The sequence below is a fragment of the Bos taurus genome, chromosome 11, assembly GCF_002263795.3.
Source record: "Bos taurus isolate L1 Dominette 01449 registration number 42190680 breed Hereford chromosome 11, ARS-UCD2.0, whole genome shotgun sequence".
In the NCBI taxonomy this organism is placed as follows: Eukaryota; Metazoa; Chordata; class Mammalia; order Artiodactyla; family Bovidae; genus Bos; species Bos taurus.
Genome location: NC_037338.1, coordinates 21,222,726 through 21,245,943, shown reverse-complemented (window position 1 = coordinate 21,245,943; position 23,218 = coordinate 21,222,726). Strand labels below are relative to the sequence as shown.

Sequence of the window (23,218 nt, the reverse complement as noted above, 5' to 3'; positions counted from 1 at the left end):
CTGATGGAAATGTTATTACACAGGATAATAACCAGGGTAATGGCCAGAATGATGGTGACAACAAAAAGAAAAGCATCATTGATGTGGGAGCGGTGGTGCTGTATTTTATAAACTGGGTAAGCTGTCCTTCAGTCATCAGTTTTCACCAAAGTACAACGTGAATGGTACTCTTGACCCTGCTTATCTCACAGTCTTAAGTGAACAAACCCACTGATACATGTAGAAGCTTTTGTGAGTGCTAAAAACAATGGGTACATAAAGGACAGTCATCATTGTGATACATAAAAGAGTTTAAAACAATCTGTGTTTTTACCTGGTAAATCTGTGCGGAAGGATTATTCATTGGCTTATGTTCATTATCTCCTGTAGGGAAAAGAGCTCAGTTTAATCAACATAATTCATTCTCTCCCTATTCTCTTCAGACATGCAGGGAACGAGGGGACTTACAGGATACTAAATCTGTACTTACGTGGTAAGCCAATGATTCAACAGAAACAGAAGATCAATTGGCATAGGTTATTTTATATTACATTCTAATGATCAAACTATATCTACCTGATATATCTCTTGTAGTAGAAAATCATCTGCTACCAAGGAGGGGAAGTTTCTCGATCAAATTGAATGATAAATGATTATTCATTAGCCAGAAGGGAATACCCATGAAGGGTCTCTTTCAGACTTCCCTGGCAGTCCAGTGGTTAAGACTCTGAGCTTCCATTTCAGGAGACACAAGTTTGATCCCTGGTCAAGGAACTAAGATCCCACAAGCCACATGGCAAGGCCAAAAAAAAAGGGTCTGTCTTATTCTTGGGGCTGAGTGAAGTTTATCTGAGGAGCTAGTTCCAGTCAGGAAGTCATTTATCCAGTGGTCACCCTATTGTTCTCAGGAGGCCTGTGTAAAATATTCTTTACTTCTCCTGCTTCTGATCCTTGCTAAACTTCAGAGCTCTGCCCTCTGTCATGCCCAGATCAGCTAAAGGAATTTTGTTGTCCTCCTGGGCAAGAAGGTTGATGGAAGGAAATTTCAATACAAAGGGTCTCAGAAGGATGCAGACAGAAAGAAAACAGTATTGTCAACAGTAGAGACAGGTCAAACATAAAGAAAGTAGTAGGTTATGAAAACCATTTGCACTAGGGAGGAAAAAGATTAGCCTAGAATGTACCTGTCAGAACCTCAGCCCTGAGGACGAGGTAAATTGCATAAAATGTACACCTCATAAGCACCCCTTTGCTTATCCATTTTAGCCACATCTCCTTTGTTTCACATTGTATGAATCAAGCAGTTTATACATAAAATCCCCAGCTGCAAATATTTGGATGTATAGATGTGTACATTGTTCTCCTAGGACATTCAGGTACCGGAAACCCTTCCTTAGAGGAACCAGCCTCTATGTTAAGTTTATAAATAATATATAACCTCAGCTCAAAGCTTCTACACACCAAGGGCAGTCTCTATAAAATCCAGATGGTTTGAGATCACCAAAATCCCCCTCGTGAGCTTGAGTGGATTTACTTAACCTATTTCATGCTATGTCCCAACAGCCTGGTATAATGGCAAGAACCAGAACCTAGGGACAGAGATCAGATTCCCAGATCAAACTCTTGACATTTTGTAGCTATAGCCTCACTTCTCTATGACTGTTTCTTTACCTATCAATGGAAGATGATAACAGACCCTACCTTTATATGGTTGATTCTGTGTGGTAAAGTTTAAAAGAGAAAGCCCTCATGTTTCTAGGTCGCGTTGGCTGTCTGTTAGTTCCATATATATCTTGACCCTTTTCAGGAGGTCATTCTGAGGCAGTCCTAAAATTATTGCTAAGAAAAGTAAGAAACTACTCAAATTATAGATATACATGTAGCATTTCCCGTTTCCCCAGTACCACATCTGTGCTCTTCCTGGTCATTCTGTTATGATAATGAAATAAGAATAGTCAAGTTAACATCTTATTCATGTTGCGAGATAAGGGCAAGACAAGCGTACAACCTATATTTCTTAAATCCTGAGCCTTAAGCAAGACATAGGAAAAATCTAACCTTGCTTGGTTTTGGTCTTTTCCATGGTGCCTGTTGCTTCTCTCCTCCAGCTTATTCAACATTGCATCTTCATCGTCCCTGGATCAGGCCATCCCCTCGTCCCCAGACCTGTCAGTTGAAATCAAGAGTAAGGGAACAGGTGAAGTGACTGGACTTACTTTATGTGCTAACTTTAAAAAATTGAAACAAACACAGAAGCAACAGGTGTTATGTGCAGCTTCAGAAGAGGGAAAATATTAAGTTGAGCACATATTTAGCTTAAAACTCAAAGGTAAATATTTTGTCAGCAAGTATGAATTTCATTACTTAAAATTATGGTAGTTTTTAATATACTGAATTCTGTTGGGGATCAAACCATTAACTTAAACCCATTAATTTTATTATCAGGGTATAGTTTGGGGAAATTAACTTGAGTAAGCATGAAGGCTGATATATCTGTTTCTATTTCATTAAACAGTAAGTTCTGTGATGGCCTTGTCCCCACTTGCACCATCTGTAGACTTCTTTATACCAGGAGATGCTACTCAAATGTGGCCTGGCTGGTGTGATGTTTTGACATGAAGCTGCTGGTTCAGAATGCAATCTAACAAGTAAAAATAGTATTGTGGACACTGGCACTCTTTTTATCCCATCTAGAATTTTAATCCTTTTCAGTGATGGGGGAATTCCCCAACCTTATGCAGCTTGATCAGAGGCCTCCCCTTATGTGAAGGCTGAAAGTGCCAGGTTCTCCTAGCCTCCCTTGCAGCTAAGGCATGATGGACATGTGGTAACATTTTGATACACTCACCTCAATTGGTGCTGACAGTTGCAGAAGGATTTTCTAGGGCAGATATACTTGATACACTTTCTACTTTCTTAGAAATAGAAATGATTCTTAAGACAAGCAGCAGCAGCATCAACAAGGGTGGTAGTGGTGACCATGATCTGGTATAGACAGTTTAGGTAACTCCAGCTGCTGCTTTCCTCACCAGAACAGCTCTGCTACATGATTTGGGGCATTGCTGCTGGATGTATAATCCCAAACCTGGTTCTCCAGTCTCCCAGAGATTTTTTGAGCTGTGCATATCCTTTTAACAATGTCCTTTGCTGCGTAAATCAGCCAGTTATTTCCTATTGCTTTGCAATTAAGAAACGTAATTGAAATACTAAAAATATATTAACACTATTCAAGATTGAGAAAGCATAAGTTACAACTTTGTTCCTTGCTGTAGAAAAGACACATCTAATTTCTGGTGATAAAATGCAGATCAGTGTTTACCGAGGGCAGGAGGTGGGAGTTGAACTGGGAAGAAGCACAGGGAACCTTTTAGGTTGATAAAAATATTCTATTGCTTAATTGTGGTCGTGTTTATCCAGATGCATAAATTTGTCAAAATTCATCAAAATGTGTACTTTGACTAGGTGCCTTTTATCCTATATAATTTATACCTCAAACTAGAAATTACTGTTTCATGCATATATTGAGGTCTGTGAACCAAAATGATAAATTGACAGACTCTGGAAGGCACACATGGATGAAAAAGCATTGGTCAATAGCTGCACAATTATAAATGGGGGATCTAAAGAGAGGCCCAAAGTGAAGGCTGTATGCTATTTGGAATCTTGTACATTTTTCATGTGAGCATGGAAATTATGTCAAGGTAAGGCATCTTCCCTAGCTATCTGAATCTCTTTCATAGCTGATATAAACATTACTAAGATGAAAAGTTTCTGCTCCTTAGCAAATAATCATTTGATATTTAATGAATTCCATGATGAATATAATTAAATCACAGAAAGTTAGAGCCAAAAGACACTGAGAAAATTACTTGATTTAACTTCCTCATTTATTGGAGAAGCAACCGAGGCGTGGAGAGGGGAAGATAAATCATCTGCTCAAAACCACACAGCTTTGAAAGTAATTGTTAGAAGTGATTTCTGTTACTATTTGGGGGAAAAAGTATTAAAATATGTGAAGCCACATTTTAATGGGATTTTTTATGGATAATTAATTCCAGAAGATTTATTGATCTAATCTGCAGCTAATTAAAAGCAAACCCCCAAACTGCCATCTGACATAGGTAAAATGTAAATTTATGCATTTTCAGAGGTAAGACATCAAGTTCACAAATGTACAAATAGTTACTGATTTCAAGAAGTAAGATAAGGTATATGGTCACTAGAAAATAAATTAGAAATTTTATTTATTTAATTATGAAAGCAACCAAACCACATTATAAAAAATTTAGTAAATATTGAGGGGAAAAAAAACAACTCTGATGCCTCTACTTTTTGATCACTTGATTTTATTGCTAGTCAATCACTTTTCCCTTGAATATTTTACCTGATTGTTAATGGAGCCTATAATTTTATATCTACTTTTTTACCTATATTAAGTATTTTTCTTTCTTTTACAAATTGGACCTTTATTATTCAAGTTGTTTTTATTGTGGTTTTTTGTGTAGAGGTACAAGTGTTCCTCCTAAGACTCAGTCAGTGTTAACAATCTGCTGAAATTCTTCATTCCTTTCTCCATCCTCATAGAGCCACATTCAAATGTATATACAGAATATACAGATAAGGCGGGGGTTGTCATTGTAGGTTCATACTCTTCCTCTCTGCATCATCCCCTCTCACTTCATATATCATGGCAATCTTTCCAAGTTAACTGGTGTAAATCTAACAAATCACTGTTAGTGACTGAGTAACATCCATGGTAGGAATAATCTGTTTTAATTGTTCCTTTATTGATGGGCGTTCCCTTTATTTCCATTATTTTGTCACTGTAAACAATGCTACAACAAACATGAGCTGTATATATTGGTGCTTTTATATACTTGGGGGTTTAATAAGTAAGACTCATTTATTCTTAAGTATTGTATAGTTTTTACTGCTACTGTGAATGGCATTTTTCAATTTCCAATTCTCTCTAGCTGGTGTTTGTATTCTCTCTCTTTTTTAAATATTTATTTTGTTCTCAGCCATCTTACTAAATTCCTTTATTAATTATAGAAGATTTTAAAATAAATACTTCTAGATGATTTTTATTCTTGTTTTCAAATTTTATACTGGTTATTTCACAGTTGATTGTATTTGCTACAGCCTCTAGAATAATGTTTACTAATAACAGTGACAGTGGATATTATTATCCATCTTCTTATTTCAATGTAAATGACTTTAAAGTCATTTAGAATCATATTTTCTACCTTTGGTAAATAATATATATCATATTTAAGTAACTTTAGCCTTGTTTTACCAAAATTTCTTAAAAGGAATGGCTACTGTATCTTATCCATCTTTTAGCAGCTACTGATAGACTTGCCTTTTTCTCCTTTGTCATAATAAATTATACTGATTCTCTGATGTTGAATCATCCTCACATTCCTGGAATATTTGCTTGGTCATAGGAGTTAGTTTTATTGACACCCTGCTGGATTCTATTTGTTAATATTTAGACATTTTTGCATCTATATTCAGAGAAGGCAATGGCAACCCATTCCAGTACTCCTGCCTGGACAATCCATGGATGGAGGAGCCTGGTGGGCTGCAGTCCATGGGGTCGCTGAGAGTTGGACTCGACTGAGCGACTTCACTTTCACTTTTCACTTTCATGCATTGGAGAAGGAAATGGCAACCCACTCCAGTGTTCTTGCCTGGAGAATCCCAGGGATGGGGGAGCCTGGTGGGCTGCCGTCTCTGGGGTCGCACAGAGTTGGACACGACTGAAGCGACCTAGCAGCAGCATCTATATTCATGAGTGATTTTGATCTGTGGAAGATTTATTGCTTTTTTATTTTTTATTCTACGGCAAAGGGACATTCACATTATCCTAGCTTCTTAAAATGAATTAGAGAGGTTTTTTATCTTGTCCTATAATCTAGAAATGTTTCAATTAAATTGGAATTGTCTGCTCGTCAAAAGATAGTATAGCATAGCTATGAAAACATTTGGTCTTAATGCCTTTAAAAAAATAGACACATCCTTAAACCCAATTCAATTTCTTAAAAGGTAATTGGTCTAGTTAACTTTTAAGCTTAATTTTATAATTTATATTTTCTTAGGACGTCATGTATTTCCTTAAGTTTATTAACAAATCTGTTGATAGAGGATAAGTATCTACATTTTTTGAACAGCTGCTGTGGTCATAGCACCGTCTTCATTTTATATTGTCACATCTAATTGAATCCTCACATTGATCAAGTATCTACATTTTTTGAACAGCTGCTGTGATTGTAGCACCGTCTTCATGTTTTCTTTATATTGTCACATCTAATTGAATCCTCACATTGATCCTGTTCAGTGTGGATCATTATCTTCATTTTACAGATGAGCATATTGAGGCTTGGGAAAATGAGGTAATGATGTACTGAGAATCATGGATAAGATATGGCAGAGGGAGCCAGAATTGGAATAGGTCTCCATGACTTCAGAACTGATGGATTCAATTCCTAGATTTCTCCAAATAGTTTTGCAGTCATTATATTTAATTACTGAAAAATAGTTGTTTGAGGAATTATGTCACTGTTGTCTTTTCCTTTTCAAATTATTGAATATTAGGATCATTTTCTATTTGTCAGTATAGTTAATGGAAAATTATAGTTAATATAAAAAAGAATATAGATTTTTTTCCCTCTTATTTAAGGCATTTTTAGGCTAGGTTTACAGAAGAAAATTGCTAGTTTGAAGAGTATGATCATATTAGTGAGTAACATATTTTGAAAGATACATCTTAAAAGGGAAAATAACAGTATTATGTGGGAAAGTAGTATGACTTTTTCTGGGAAGAGCTATACAACATTATGAAATTCCTTTGAGATCTTACCTGTAGTCTGCTTCATTGTCTGTGGGCATCCCTCACTCCCTGAGCCCAGTAATTCTGTACTTTGTCCTTCATAATCCTTGAATCACTGCCTGTGCTGTGCTGTGCTTAGTCGTGTCCGACTCTTTGCGACCTCATGGACTGTAGCCTGCCAGGCTCCTCTGTCCATGGGGATTCTCCAGTCAAGAATACTGGAGTGTGTTGCCATGCCCTCCTCCAGGGGACCTTCCCAACTCAGGGATCGAACCCAGGTCTCCTGCATTGCAGGCAGATTCTTTACTGTCTGAGCCACCAGGGAAGCCCAAGAATACTGGAGTGGATTCTCTAGGCAAGAATCCTGGAGTGGGTCGCCATGCCCTTCTCCAGAGGAACTTCTCAACCCAGGAATCAAAGCAGGTCTCCTGCATTGCAGACAGATTCTTTACCAACTGAGCTATCAGGGAAGCCACCCACTCCAGTGTTCTTGCCTGGAGAATCCCAAGGATGGGGGAGCCTGGTGGGCTGCCATCTATGGGGTCGCACAGAGTCGGACACGACTAAAGTGACTTAGCAGCAGCAGCAGCAGCAGCCTCTAATAACATCCATCTGGGCCTCGGCAGACCCTTGAGAAAATACTGATAAGTTTTTAGAAAATGCCTGTTTGTCTCTAAACCATGTCTGATCATTACATAGAACAATAGTTTTTAGTCTCTACTTTGAAGCCCTTGGGCTTTTCTAAGCCTGCCTTGGGAGCAAAGAGAAAGCCACCAAGCTGGTGGAGTCCTGGGCCCCCCTTCCCTTCCCCTGAAGCAGAGTCTCTCTGTTCTCATCTAATTTACATACTATAACTTTGGAGGAAGAAATTTCCTTTAAAATGGGTTTCTGCTGCTTTAAAAAAGGTTCTAAAATGATCACAATAGAGATATAGGAACATTGAAACATTCATCTAAAAAGTTATAGCCAGATTTTTATGACATTAACTCAAGTAATAAGATTAGCAGCATTAATAAAGTTAATAGAAGCAGAAAGAATACCAGAAAATCTTCTGACCCTCCCCCAGACTGACCTAGAATGTATACCCCACACACCAGTGCAGGCGTAAGACCACAAAAGCCTAGGATTGTCTATTACTTTCCAATTACTGCTGTGACAGAAAAGGAAAGTTTTGCACTTTGGGGAATTGAAATTAATTGAAAGCAGACTTGAGTTAATTTCCATTCCGATGTCCTTTATTGAATGGGTCTTTAGTGCACATTTCTAATTTAGTAGAATGAGAACTCTTTATGTTGGGGGGAGGGTGATGAGGAAATATTTTCCCCTGAAACTAAAGTAATTCATCAGGACAAATCTTGCTAATGTTTTCAAAGAGGAAAGTCCATATGAACTTTGTGATATAAAAAAGTACTTTAAAGAAAATTATGAAAGGTGTTGTTTGTTTTTTCCATACAGCCTAAAAGCAACATAAGTTTCATGAAATGACATATTTCATGACCTTTTTTGTACCTGCGTCTTAGTCTCCAAAACACTCACACCTACATTATCTCACCCGATGATTGTAGCCATGCTGTGCAGTGGGCAGCACACTTTACTATCCATTTTATGCAAAAGGAAACTGTTCCTCTGAACGATTAGGGAAGCAGTTCCAATAGGACCATTATTTTTTCTATTGCTTTCTATCTTTACATAAACTGCTCATGTGACAGGATTCCAAACCACTATTGTATCAAAAACCACTTTTACTGTCATTAAAAGTATATCAGTTCTTACATGGGGTCTGATATCTATTTGGAAAAAAAAAGATTGAATACATTGTAAAATGAGAAAAGTTTTGATAAGTCTAATGAGAGATATGGAGATTGAGAGAAAGAGAAAGAATACAAAGTAGAACAAAAAAATAGGACGTAACCACTGATTCAGAGGCTATAAAATATTATTAATAAAATTCTATGTTCATTTTATTATCAATAACTTTTAAAGCTAAATGAAATGGATAATTTTTAAGGAAAACATAGATCATTGAAATTTGCTTTATAAAATCTATTACAGCAACTATTTACAGAAGATATTGAAAGGGGGAGGTTGAATATCAACCCCCAAATAAGAAATCACCCAGGAAAATATAACAGGAAATGTCTATAAATAACAGTGACTGTGCCATTTAATCCATACCCCAAAATAAGATATGTACAAGTCACTAAATCCATTCTGTGAGGTTCTGATACCAAATCTACTCTAGGATAGCCTAGATACACAAATATTCTAAATAAAATATTAGAAAACAAAAATACAACAGTTTGATTAGTGGTATTAGGTTATAAAAATATCTTGATGCTTAGAAATCTATTGATGTAATTCATTATTCAATATAATGCAAAAAAAAAAAAAATCCAACCAAAAAAACAAAGAGCACAGTGTGACCCTAAGAAGCAAAATAAAGAGATAAGACAAATTTCACAATGCATAAGTATATACGCATGTGTTTAAAATGAGGATGTTTTAGTGATAATGTAACTTTTTATACCCACTTCCCTCAAATATATATAATCAAATCATCCTTGAAAACATAGTAATTTATGGAAAGGCAATAAATTAAAGTAAAATAGGAATCTGTCAGCAGACAACTCAAACAATAAGTAGTCTTATGTTCAAAAAGTTCTTGGTCCTCAAGTCAGCTTCTTACTTGACCTTTTCTCAAATATAGGTGTTGCTAGAAACTGGATGACCCCTGCCACTGAAAAAAGGTCACAAGGCCATTGTCACATCCTTGGTTAACTGCCTGAATGCTAGTTCCCTCACCAGACCATAAGCAGAGAGTGTATTTTATTCATTTTTGTATCCCCAGCTCCTTTCCCCATTCTGAGCTTGTGGTCACCAAATATTTTGTGGAAGTGAGTTGAATTCGCATCTAATAGACTACCAGAGAAACATACTCTTTACCACATGTGCTTCACATGAGCAAAAAATAATCAGTGAAAAATATGGAAAGAGTTTAGCCTGGAGGTGATTTTTGTTAGAAAAAAAATCCAATTTTATTTTATTGAGCCAAGTTTCACTGTATCCACCATTGGGCTTGAGAAATCAAAAGAGAGTAGACAGAATTTCCTAACAAATGACCCTGCAACAAAACTAGTTATAACTGATACTCCATTGTTGCCAGCAACCGCAGAGTGCTCAGAACCAGTGGGAAGAGGGACAAAGCACAGAGAGTGGGCACTTCTGTAGCTCGTAAAGCACACAGAGGTTCTTTTTCCCTGAGTGTGGAAACCAGAAGTCCTCCCACCTCCACTCCACAGACACATTAATTTGTTTTTGTTCTATCTACAAATATTAGTCAAGATAATTTGCTTGAGTTGCTATTTGTCAACTCAGTCAGAAAAAGAAATATTATCAGCATGTCATTACACACGAAAATATCCAATGGCCAGAGATAATTATTTTAAGACTGCTTCGTTTAAGAGATCAAAACTTATCAAAAGCCCGTAATACTTCCAGAAGCTCTTCTGACTCATTTATTGGCAAAAATAAAAAGGTGTTAAAATCTGATTTTGCAAACCTGGATGCTTCAGGGGCTCTGGGTCTGGCGTGGAAGATGTTTTCTTTTCCACACAGATGTTTTCTTTTCTTCCATCTCTTTTCTTATCCTGGTTTGACTCACTTTAATTTCAACCTTTTAAACAGGTTCTCTCCCTGGATTCATCTGAGTGGAAGTTAAGAGCCTCCCAGAGACACTCTGCAAGAGGCAGAGGGCACGGTGTTACCTGAATACGAGGTAAATACTTCCTTCAAAAGAAAATTGACTCTTGCTATGTTTTTAGTAGGTCAGTCCTGATTGGAAGAGGGGAAAGGCAGTGGAGGGCAGGAGAGGCTCCTGGGAGACTTGTACAGGGAAGGAGCCCTGAGCTCCAGCGAGAGCTCCCTCCAGCCCTAGGGATGGCCCTAAATTACAGAGGGTAAATCCTTAACTAGTCCTCAGAAGTATTCTTCCTTCCAAAGCAGAGGCAGTGGCAGAACTCACTAGACCTGAATCACAAGCTGAGTTAGCAGTGCTTTGTAAAATAGAGCATCAGTTACCACTAACAACCTATTTTAGGTGAGAGTGGAAACCAGGTTACTGCTGATATTCCTGGGAGTATTCTTTTTCATAGTTCAGATGAAATGACATCTAATTTGGATCTGCCTTTGGCGCTTTCTGAACTGCTAAAAATGAGACTAGAGTAAAATCCAATCTTCAGAAAGACTAACCTCTCACCACCTCCCAGGGAACCCCAAGACTTGGAAATCATAGACGAATCCTGCACATCTATGACCTCAGTAGAAGAGTCACCCATAGCCCGAGCACCGTTGACAGAGGTCACCCTGCAGAGGGCAGAGCATGACTCATACTCTTTATAAGCCTGACTTGGCCATTCTCCTCAACTGTCATCTATCCTGCCTAGGGCAAGGATCATCCAATAATCTGTTCTTATTAGGGTTCAACAGCATAGTAACCTAGATATAATTGATAACAAATGCAATGCCATCATTAGTTCGATAATTTCTTTTTAAATTTTTGAAATGAATTTCTATTTCATACATGTCCTCCTCAGAGCTAAGGCATACTGAACCCAATCAATTGTAATTTCTTACCACATCTGGTAAGTTTGGCACAAGGATAAAAGCCCTGGGGAATTCCCTGTTTAGGACTCTGTGCTTTTACTGCTGAGGGCACAGGTTCAATCCTTGGTCAGGGAGCTAAGATCCTGAAAGCCACTCAGTGGTGCAACCAAAAAAAAAAGAAAAGAAAAATTAGGCCTAAAAGCATTCCATAAAGGGACCAGAATACATGAGGCACATTGGGGCTGGTTTTGCTGAGATGCTGTATTTTGATTCCTAAACTTCATACTGCACTATTTCAGTTTCCTTTTTGGAAAAAGTTAGGACAGGAATAAGTAAATAAAATATAGAAATGCTCCTGCCTCCCAACTGAATTACATACTTCTCACATCCCAGGTAGTTGGATAGCAATCCAGTTCTTCAGAGCCTTTAAAAATAAGTATGGAAAGATACTAAACAACCTCATTAGAATCTATCTAGGGCTCCTTAAATGTACGATGGGAAAAATCATTCCATGTGTAGATTATGTAGATTCATCTTGTTCTGATGTCATTTGAAAATAATTCCCTGAACTGAAGGTGAGTTGATCTAACAGGGCACATGCATGTCCTCTCCTCGCCCCATCACTTCCTGCCTTCACTGCTATGTATTTAGCACTCTTCTTAAGGCATCCATTTTGCTATTTTTTAATTTGGTTGCACTGCACAGCCTGTGGGTTCTTAGTTCCCCAACCAGGGATTGAACCTGCACCCCACCCTACAACCCCTGCCCCACATTGGAAGTGCAAAGTCTTAACTGCTGGACCACCAGGGAGGTCCCCATTTTGCTTTTTGATGATATAATCTGTGAACATCTTCATCAGGCTTCCTACCATGCTGCTGCTGCTGCTAAGTCGCTTCAGTCGTGTCCGACTCTGTGCGACCCCAGAGACGGCAGCCCACCAGGCTTCCCTGTCCCTGGGATTCTCCAGGCAAGAACACTAGAGTGGGTTGCCATTTCCTTCTCCAATGCATGACAGTGAAAAGTGAAAGTGAAGTTGCTCAGTCGTGTCCAACTCTCAGCGACCCCATGGACTGCAGCCCACCAGGCTCCTCTGTCCATGGATTTTCCAGGCAAGAGTACTGGAGTGGAGTGCCATTGCCTTCTCCGCTTCCTACCATAGATCTGTGTAAAAATGTTAAAAAAGAGTCGGGAAGGTACACGCATTGACCAGCAGTGTTGGCGGAAGGAAGGAACCCTGGACTGAGATCTGATCCTGACTTCTCGTTCACTGTGTGACCATGAAAAAGCCAGGAACCCTCTCCAGGCTTCCATTTCCTCACCTCTATTATTCAGAAGCTCTCAAAATCCTTGCCGCTCTAAAATGCGAGGCTAAAATCTAGCAGGGCATCTCCAAATATTACTCAGCCATGTGATGATATGGCAACCAGGGGCCTTCCTTCCCAGCACCCAGTCCAGAGCCTTTCATAACTGTCCTTTTGTTCAATTTAAAAATCAAAAACCAAAAGATGCATTGTACCCAAACTAAAGTGATGCGAAACAGTTCACAATCTCATTTCTAGTTCTTCCACTATGCAGTTTCAGCTGTCTTTTCAGTATTCAGGTCTATATTTCGAGAGAAGGAAACAAAACTGTCTTTTTGATCTTTTTTTCTGCTAAATGAATGTCCTTTTTATATATCTTGAACTTCTTTTCAATGAAAATTTGCACTTGGCTGTTCCAAGGTTACCTCAAATTCAAGCTGGTTAAATCACACTGGTCATCTTCAGCCTATCCAGGTACCCCCTTCAGATTTCATTCCCAGGCTCTGTCACAATTGCCACTATTGACCCAGACTTAAGCCCTTGGAATGATTTTCCTCTCATCCTATGATCCACTGCAGTGAAATCTTTGAGTCTTCTTTTACATGGTTTCTTACATTTTCTCCTTTCTTTCTATGTCACTTCTTTAATTCAACCTGACTGCTTTGTTCCCAAACATCTATAGTAACATCCTCATTAGTTTATCAACACTCTATACTTGTACTAGATTATTTTTCTTTAAATATCTCTCTGATCATCTCTTGATCATGCTCTTGAATCACTCTCTCCTTGTTGAAATAGACAGTGAACCTCAAGGTCTTCCAATGTCCCAGACCTTCCTCTCCAACATTTTTTCTGATTCGTAGGAGGTATTCCAGCCTCCTAACGCTTACTCATCACTTGCATTCCTATCTTGTCTCTTTTCTTCCCTGTAGCCTGGTCTGCCCTCCTCACCCTACTCCAATTGTCAAATCCTTACTCATTCCCCAAAATCTAACTCAGGTCCAGTACCTTGCTGGGCTGTCAACTTCAGTCCAATAGGATATTATCCCTTTCTTGGAAAATTTGTAGAACTCAATTGGAACCAAAACCATGATTTTCTGCTGTATATAACTTATGTATATAATCTCATCTTATAAACAAACTTCTTGAGTAAAGAGGCTAGTTTTTCCATCTCTGTATTCTTGGTGCGTGTTTTATATTCTTACATAGAATAGCAGCTCAATAAAAGTTCATTGAGACGAAGATGATAAACCTGCTAAACATTGTCAATAATAAGTATTTAGCACACAATCCTCCTATAACTAATTAGGTGTTATTAATTATTAATAATTACTTGTTAAGTGTTCTCTTACCTAACATCTGGTAATCAATGGTCACGGACATAAAGACTAAGAGAGAAAGAATGTGGTCACAGGAAACCCAGGCTGAGAGAGTAGAACAAGGGGATTTAATATTCTATCTTAGTTTTAATGGGCATTTTCAGTGTGATGGAGTTAAAACAAGATGATCTGTAATGGCTTAGCCTTTGTTACATATATCAGATTCAAATGTTTGGGATTTAGAGAGCAAATTAATCCTTTTCTTCCTCTACTCATTTTGAGATGTACCTTAGAAACCTCACTTTCTGGGGCTTGTCTACCTCATTCCTCTTAAAACTCAAGGACCTGCTGTTGGTCTATTATGTCTACCTCTCCTCTTCTTGGGGATCTATGCTCCAGGTCTCCAAAACAAATATGAGATGGACAGTGAATGAGCCAGTAGGTAGAAAATGAATCCAGAAAAAAAAAAAAAAAAAACTACACCCATCCCTTTGAAAGCAGTATTTCTAGCCTACTCGTTGAATTTTTAATTCCTCATACACCCTTAAGCTTAGGTTCTTTCTCTAAGCCTGTGGTTTATGAAGCTGAGAAAAGAAATACTCTAAATCTAGATGCAAAGTTTACATGCAATTCAAAGTCCTATTTCTTAAAAATCTTGTAAATTCAGTTTTAACAGCCTTTTGAACTTACTGCTAATACCGTAACCCTCATTGGCAAAAATTATATATATAAGTAGATGCAGTACTTTCGAAAAGTCATTAAAATGTTAATATAGAATATTTAGAATCACAGAAGCAAGAGAAGCTTATTTGTGAAAATCCAGGGGCCCACAGGATGTGAGTGTAGAGGTGAGGTTGAAACTCAAACTCACATACCTCCACCCAGGGCCATTTTGTTCCTATCAGAATTTTGACAACTTCAAGGTCTGGTCAAATTTACAATATCCCACAATCATCCATTAAGAATAAAAAAGTTCTAAGGCTTCTGGTCTCTGTTTAAATGTCAACTCCCTGACCACACGTGTAAGAACAGGTCACATTTTCAAAGCCTGTATCCTTTCCATTGCTTCCGTTTTCTCCACAGCATTTACCATCAAACAACAATGCTGTCTGTTTATTTGTTTGCTCTTTGATCTTCTTGGCCCATCACCTCCACTTCATGAGGGCTTGGACATTTTTATTCACTCTGCATTCCCCAGGGTCTGAAAGAGTCTAGCATAGCATAGACCCCCAAATACATAGGTGTGAAGTAAATAAATGAAGCAGTATCATGGTTTAGAAAAATCAAACCAAACCATACCCAACCAGAACAACTTGCAATATAAATTAAGGGTTCAGCATGTGTGGTAAAGAAGGTCAGAACTAAAAGATGGCCCAGAGACCATCCAGCCAAACCCTGTCATTTCACAAATAAAGTGAGGTCATGATAAAGTGACATGACTAAGTCATAAGCTCTTGTTTTGACAGAAATAATAAAATGGTTCACTATGGAGTTCCAATTTCTTATGCAAATATGGTAATTATGTCATTTGATAATTTTTATCTCAGTGAAGTGGGCCTCATAAATAAGTGGAATAAAAAGACTGTCAGGTCAGGCCCTTCACCCAAATATACTTAACCTTACTATCACCAACATTGTAACTTTATTCCTTTGGATCCTGAGAGATTTTTTTAAAAACATGCTTGGGGCTGGTGCACTGGGACGACCCAGAGGGATGGTATGGGGAGGGAGGAGGGAGGAGGGTTCAGGATGGGGAACACATGTATACCTGTGGTGGATTCATTTCGATATTTGGCAAAACCAATACAATATTGTAAAGTTTAAAAATAAAATTTAAAAAAAAGAAATAAATTGCTATTTTCAAAAGATATTTTTAATATCTTCTACTACATTTGGAGAAGAAAAAAATATATATATATATATATATATCAGCAGCACTATCTTCTGTAAGTAACTTACTTACTTTGCAATTTCTGTATTTAAGTCTTTATGCTGAACCAGCCAGTGAAATACATTATTCCACTGGTAGAAGTTCTCTAGCAGAAACAAAACTAGAAATAGCACGTATTACTGAGAAGTCAGACACATTAATGCTAATCCAAAAAAAGGAAACAAAAAACAAACCAAGACTCTCAAGTTAGAGGTTAATAACACAACTCAATCAAAACCAGTGACATTTTTTATCAAACATTTGTGAAATTGCAGTTTTGAACTCTGACCTGCTACAAATTAAATTAAAAGGTGCTGTTCTAATTCCGTCTCCTGGTACAATGCAGCACCGATACAGAAAACAGGGAGCCTACACTGAACACACCCGGTTTACAATGGAAAAAGGAGGGTGATGCTTCCATTCTCCATAAGGAAGTTTTTAACACATGGTTCCTGAGTGGATTTGTCAATTAAAGGGTTACAGTAGCTGTCAATGCTGGTTTAACATTTCAATAAAGCAAATCATCAATTTAAACGCAAAAATAAATAAATAAATAATAAAAAATAAAAATAAATAAAAACATGCTTTATTTACTTTGTTGTCAGTTACCACTTTCACTAGCTGAGAGCAATACTGAGAGCCAAGCTAGGTGCCAGTAGGGAATGGAGATGGGGAATCTGAGCTCTGAAATATGGTGCCTCTGGACTCAAATCCTAGCTTGATGATTTAAATAGCTGATTGACCTTGAGAAAATCAGTTACCCTCTCTAAGAGTCTGATTAGTTCATCCTCTGGTATGATTGTTTCTAGTAGTGATTATCACTATCCTTTTCAGTTCTGCCTAGGACAAAGCTGGAGGCTCTCACCTAAAATTGATAGAGATGAAAGAAGCAGCAAACTTGGATCCTCCCTAGAAGTCTAGATTCATCGGTCTTTAAAGGTAGGGACTGTATGTTAAGCTTCTTCTGCAGTCTGGAGCACCTAACTCACACAGGTAAGCACTGTGCAGGCTCCGGTGACCACTTCATGAGCCACAGTTAAGAGCTTGATCCACGGCAGCAACCTGAGCCCAGCCGTGGAGAAGGAGGGAGTCTCCAGTGACCAATTGCTTGGCAATATTGGGCCTGAAAATGGGGTTAAAAGCTTTTAGATTCAGGAGCTATGCATGCAGTTATCTCTCAGAAGTGCTGAAAGAGCCTGGAAGTGTGAAAGGGAGAAAACCATATCTATCAGGAATTCTCTCAGGTAAAATATCTTGTGTGAGTGAAAGAAATGCTTCTGTCAGCACCCTGAGAAAGTGTATGTATGTGTCTATGTTTGGGGTGGGGGCAATGGCTTGATTAGCAACAAGTGGTTGCTGAAAAGCCTTCTTAGAAGGGTGAGTCTGGTTTTCCTGTAGGATTTTGATTTTGCTAAGTGGTGTAGCCAATATGTGGAGAAGACAATGGCACCCCACTCCAGTACTCTTGCCTGGAAAATCCCATGGACGGAAGAGCCTGGTGCGCTGCAGTCCATGGGGTCACTAAGAGTCAGACATGACTGAGCGACTTCACTTTCACTTTTCACTTTCATATATTGGAGAAGGAAATGGCAACGCACTCCATGTTCTTGCCTGGAGAATCCCAGGGATGGCGGAGCCTGGTGGGCTGCTGTCTATGGGGGTCACACAGAGTCGGACACGACTGAAGCGACTTAGCAGCAGCAGCAGCAGTAGCCAATATGAGGCCAGAGCTGAACTGCTCTTCATCTTGGACAGGAGGCTGAGTACTGCCATTGTACTCTACCTCCAGGGAGGAATCAGACTCTTTTCTGAAGTTGAATAATGAAAGAAAACCCGTTTGACTGTCAGATTTTAAGCTGGCCACATGTCTCTGGATCCAACTTTGCCTATGGGACCTTAATTTTATGCCTGAGGGTTATTCCCAATGTGTCTCTGTAGCCAGTTAGACATTAGTTGGTGTGATTTTGCTACTTGCAACAGTTAATGACTGGACTAGCTGAACTTACTTGATTCATTTCTCTATTTCATAGTATTTCAAATAAAACTTTGTAGTAGTTAGTATATGATGCAGATGTACAGATGATCACAGTTCATGCATTTTATCAAACACTTGCCTGTGTGTCTTTGTTCGTTCCATCTTCTATGCCTCAAATATCTTTCCTTACCTAATGAAATGCTTCTCATCCTTCAAGGCTCAGTTCAAGCCCCTCCTTCTCTGTGAGCCTGCCCTGGTCCTCCAAGCCATCATTAGTTATTCCCTTGTCTTCCCTGATGGTTCAGATGGTAAAGCATCTGCCTACAGTGAAGGAGACCTGGGTTTGATCCCTGGGTTGGGAAGATGCCCTGGAGAAGGAAATGGCAACCCACTTGAGTACTCTTGCCTGGAACATCCCATGGACAGAGGACTGTGGTAGCTTACAGTCCTTGGGGTCGCAAAGAGTTGGACACGACTTCACTTTTTTACTTTCTTTCTTTCTTTCACTGCATTCTCATACTATGTTATTAGTGTCTCTTCCTGTTGGGATTTATAGGCAGTAGTCTGTTTCCACATGATACTATAAGCTCCGCCAGTGCAGGGACTGTTTTTTATTCATAGCCATTGCACCTGGTGAGTATCCGGTTCCTACCAAAGTAGAATGCTAGACTGCAAGCCTCAGATAACATAGACGATCTCTTTATAGGAGCAATTTTCTCAATGGTAAGCAATTTTTAAAAATTATTATATATTTTTAAGTTTTCAGATGTTGCACAGAGAGGCATGCAAAATTAGCTTGAGTTTTAAAGATACAACATTTATGTCATTTGTTCATATTCCTCTGATATGAAAATGTGAGAAGTTTTTGCAGTGGACACTCAAGTCAAATTTGAGTTTAATTTAATTATTAATTCCAGAAGATTTTTAGATAGTGATTGACTTCTGGTTGGTAAAAGGGTACAAACTCTCAGTTACAAGTAAAATAAGGTCTGAGGATTTAATGCATAACATGGTGACTATAGTTGATAAGGGGATTCCCAGGTGGCATTAGTGGTAAAGAACCTGCCTGCCAATATAGGAGACATAGGAGACATGGGTTCAATCCTTGGGTTGGGAAATTCCCCTGGAAGAAAGCATGGCAATCCACTCCAGTATTCTTGCTTGGAGAATCCCACGGACAGTGGAACCTAGCAGGCTATAGTCCATAGGGTTGCACAGCGTTGGACACGAATGAGGCGACTTAGCATACAGGCACGCCAGTGTAGGAGATGCAAGAAATATGGGTTCAACCCCTGGGTCAGGAAAATCCCCTGGAGTAGGGAATGGCTACCCACTCCAGTATTCTTGCCTGTAAAATTTCTCGGACAGAGGAACCTGGCAGGCTACCGTCCATGGGGCTGTAAAGAGTTGGACACGACTGAGCAACTAAGCACTCACACTCATAGTTGATAAGACTGGACTGTATAACTGAAATTTACTAAAAGAATACAACTTAAATGTCCCCACCAATAAAGGAGAGGCATCCTTTCCCAATGCACAAATATATCAGATCATCATATTGCACACTTTAAGTATCTTACTATTTTATTTATCAATTATACCTCAACACAGCTGGGGAAAAGGAAAACAACACAGTAACTTATTTATCTTTATTAATAGCAAGGAGACATTAAAAATAATGAGCTAGAAAGGCAGACTGGGAAAATCAATTTTATATCTATATACAGTATATACCTAAATTGTAAATTTTGTTTTAACAAAAGTTCACTATCTATACATGTAGACTGAGAAATCTCTCAGAGCACTACCCTTTGGCAAAGACCAAATATTTCTTGTATTTTAAAAAGTTCTTATGATACATCATATACACAAAATAGCATATATAATACATGTACAAGTCTAATCTTCAAAGCCTTTACAACATCTGATAAGTAATATTTTTAATGAATAATAAATATTTATCAGGTGAAATATCTTTGAGACTTTCGATGCTTACTTCAATTATGAAGCCACTGCCAAAAAGCAGGAGGTGAGACTAATATTGGGTATTGAGGTAGGTACATCAGGTGAAGTACAACCAAACAGAGACAAACAGGCTATAACACTGTTTGTAAGCCTGGCTTTCTACCACATTACTTTAAAACAAAATTACAGGGACTTCCTGCGTGGTTAAGAATCTGCCTTGCAATGCAGCGGACACTGGTTCAATCCCTGGTCTGGGAAGATCTCACATGCCTCAGAGTAACTAAGCCTGCCCACCAGGAACTAGAGAGTTCCTGCAACACAACGAAGACCTGTGCAGCTAAATAAATAAATAACAAAATTTAAAAAAAACAACTGTAAAAGTGATACATACTCAGTGTTAAAAAAAAAATGGAAAACCTGACCGATTGTACCCTCTTTCTCTTTCCTCCTCTTGGCAGTCAATAGAAAACCAAATGGTCCATCAGGAGTCACTGGAGGACAGTGGAGGACAGGAGGGTGTGACAGACCAGGAGTGGCACAGAACCCTGAGGGACTGACGCTTGGCTTGACTATATGGGATTCACTGCAGTGAGGGGGTAGCTGGACTGCCCAAATCTTGAGTTTTGTCTCACAAATACAGTCTCAGAGCTGCAGTCTCCCAATCTCCTTTGTAAAAACAGTGACCTTCTACTCAATTCCATTTGATTTTTACAATGTATCTTTTCAATAGCATAGTATTTCATCAACGATCCCTCAAAAAATCTGAATCAAGTGGTCTTATCTCTTTCTTATAGCTTATTCTATCATCCACATGAGTATTCCCAGGATCATTTATTTAGTCGTGCATTAATTGTAGGCTTCTAACCTACAGTGATGAAATTCTTGTTCAGAATCCTCCATTGACTCCTAATATTCAAACATCCTAATACAATAGACAAACCCTTTCATGATCTGACCTCTATCTAGCTCTTCAAACTCATCTTTCATCCCCTTCATATACAAACTGGGCTCCTGACACAAAACACTCTTGTGGTTCCCTGTCCTTTCTAGCTTGTAGGGTCTGTAAGTGGTGTTTCCTCAGTCGACATCCTTCCCCTACTCTGGGCGAGCTGTCAAACTCCTTGTGTTCTTTAAGATTCTGTACAAGTATCACTCTTCCCTTTCTTCACATGTCTCAGGAAAGGCCTTGCTTTTCTGTGCTGCCTTAGTGTCTTGTCCACACTTCTACTATAGTATTTATCTATGTTAAATGACTAATTTAAGAATCTTGCTTCTACAAGATCAGGGGTCTGCATACTCTTAGAGTATCCATGAATCACCTGAATTATAAGCAAAATTTTATGCAGATCTATTTTCTTCTCGGGAGAAGGTTCAGAGCTCACGTCAGACTTTCAAAAGAGTCCATATTTATTCTCTCAAAATCAAATTGAGAACACTGCTCTAGATGATGAGTCCCTAGAAAAGAGTAAGTTCTGTTCTTTGGGTCTGTTAGCTGAATGAGATTTTCAGTTATTTAAAGATAGATGTTCATACTAGTGAAGATGTATGGTAAATTCAGCTTCCTCTATTCTTTGATGTTTTAAAGTAGACCAGAAGTGTGATACAATGAAAAGCACATAGAATAAAAAGAAAGAGATGGAAGGGTTTATACCAAACTACTAACAGTGGTTACTCTTGAAAAGAGGGATGGGTTAGGGGTCAGATGGACTTACGCCTTTTACTTATACTCTTCTATCTTGAGTTCCCTGGTGGCTCAGAGGGTAAAGCGTCTGCCTGCTATGCAGAAGACCCAGGTTCGATTTGTGGGCCAGGAAGATCCCCTGGAGAAGGAAATGGCAACCCACTCCGGTATTCTTGCCTGTAAAATCCCATGGATGGAGAAGCCTGGTAGGCTTATAGTCCATGGGGTTGCAAAGAGTTGGACACAACTGAGTGACTTCACTTTCTTCTATCTTGAACAAGTGTTTGTTTTGTAATGTGCACTTTTTAGATTTTAAATTAAAAAATAATACTTTGAACTATGGGACTTTAAGTGCATTAAACATCTTTAAGTGCATTAAACATTCAAATTCTAGCTGTTTCTTATTTAGCTTTGTGACCCTGGAACCTTACTAATCTTTATAAACCTATGTTTCTTCAACTGTAAAATCAGGATAAGACTTACTAATCCCACATAGTTTTGCATCACAAAGCCTAGTAGAAAGTAGACAGTAAATTTAGCTGAATGTAAAGTTAAGGTTTTTTCGCACTCTTCAAAAACATCTAAAATAGAACTCAAAACATAGCCATTATTATCTCAATACTGTGAGTAAACATTACAGTATGCTTAGTCACTCAGTCATGTCCAACCCCTGTGACCCCATGGACTGTAGCCCGCCAGGCTCCTCTGTCCATGGGGATTCTCCAAGCAAGAGTCCTAGAGTGGGTTGCCATGGCCTCCTCCAGGGAATCTTCCCAACCCAGGGATCAAACCCAGGTCTCCCACATTGCAGGCAGATTCTTTACCATCTGAGCCACCAGGGAAGCCCATATTATTATCTCAATACCGTGAGTAAACATTCATAAATGCAGTAAAAGTTTGATGTCATATGGCTGGTTTATGATGTGGCTATTAGCTGTGATTGCTAATTAATAAAGGAATCCCATAATACATTCATTTGTTTTTTAATAAAGCAGGGTTACAAAAATTTTCAAAACAATTTGTAATATTTGTACTTCAAGAATGAAGTACAAGCACTGGTTTAAACTAAGTAAAGTATGTTTAAACTGGGTTCTCAGTTTATCCATGTTCTTTCTAATTACAAATTCTTTGCAGTTTCACTCACCTTGTGGCCTGTCTCCACCTGTAGACATTACACCATATTTTGTGCAGCCTTCTTGATTTCTTTATAGGTTCTACAAAAAATAAAATGTCATTGATAATGACAGGTACCTTGTAATTTCTATCATCTTTTATCCTATAATTTCATAACTAAAAGTCTTATTATATATGCAATTGACTAAAATTTCTAATAGTTAAAAATACATAAATTAAATGCAGAAGTCCTTGTTCCTCTTAGTCTTAATTTTTAAGTCACTTGCTGTTAAGTAGGCACAATGACCTTGGTATTTGTCTCTGGAGTGACTAATAAAAATTAATTCTTATGTATTTGGAAATGTAGTTGGAATACTTTAACATGGGTTAGGGAGCTTCACTGAATCAAAAGAATTCAAAGCAGCTCATCTGACCTGAAAATAATGAAAGCCAAAAATCTAGAGATTTTCATGAAGTATCCCACATTAAATGAAATCACCTACATCAAGTGACAAGTGAAG

The 23,218-nt window shown here is 38.4% G+C and overlaps 1 long non-coding RNA gene across 1 annotated transcript; it reads right to left on the bottom strand.

Moving 5' to 3' along the window:
• Window positions 1-312: 312 nt before the first annotated feature.
• LOC132346556 (uncharacterized) lies at window positions 313-22,829 on the bottom strand. Its single transcript, XR_009496391.1, has 3 exons — window positions 22,729-22,829; window positions 2,038-2,145; window positions 313-363 (listed from the first exon to the last, which is right to left on the bottom strand). It is a non-coding gene; the product is annotated as an uncharacterized lncRNA (long non-coding RNA).
• Window positions 22,830-23,218: the final 389 nt, after the last annotated feature.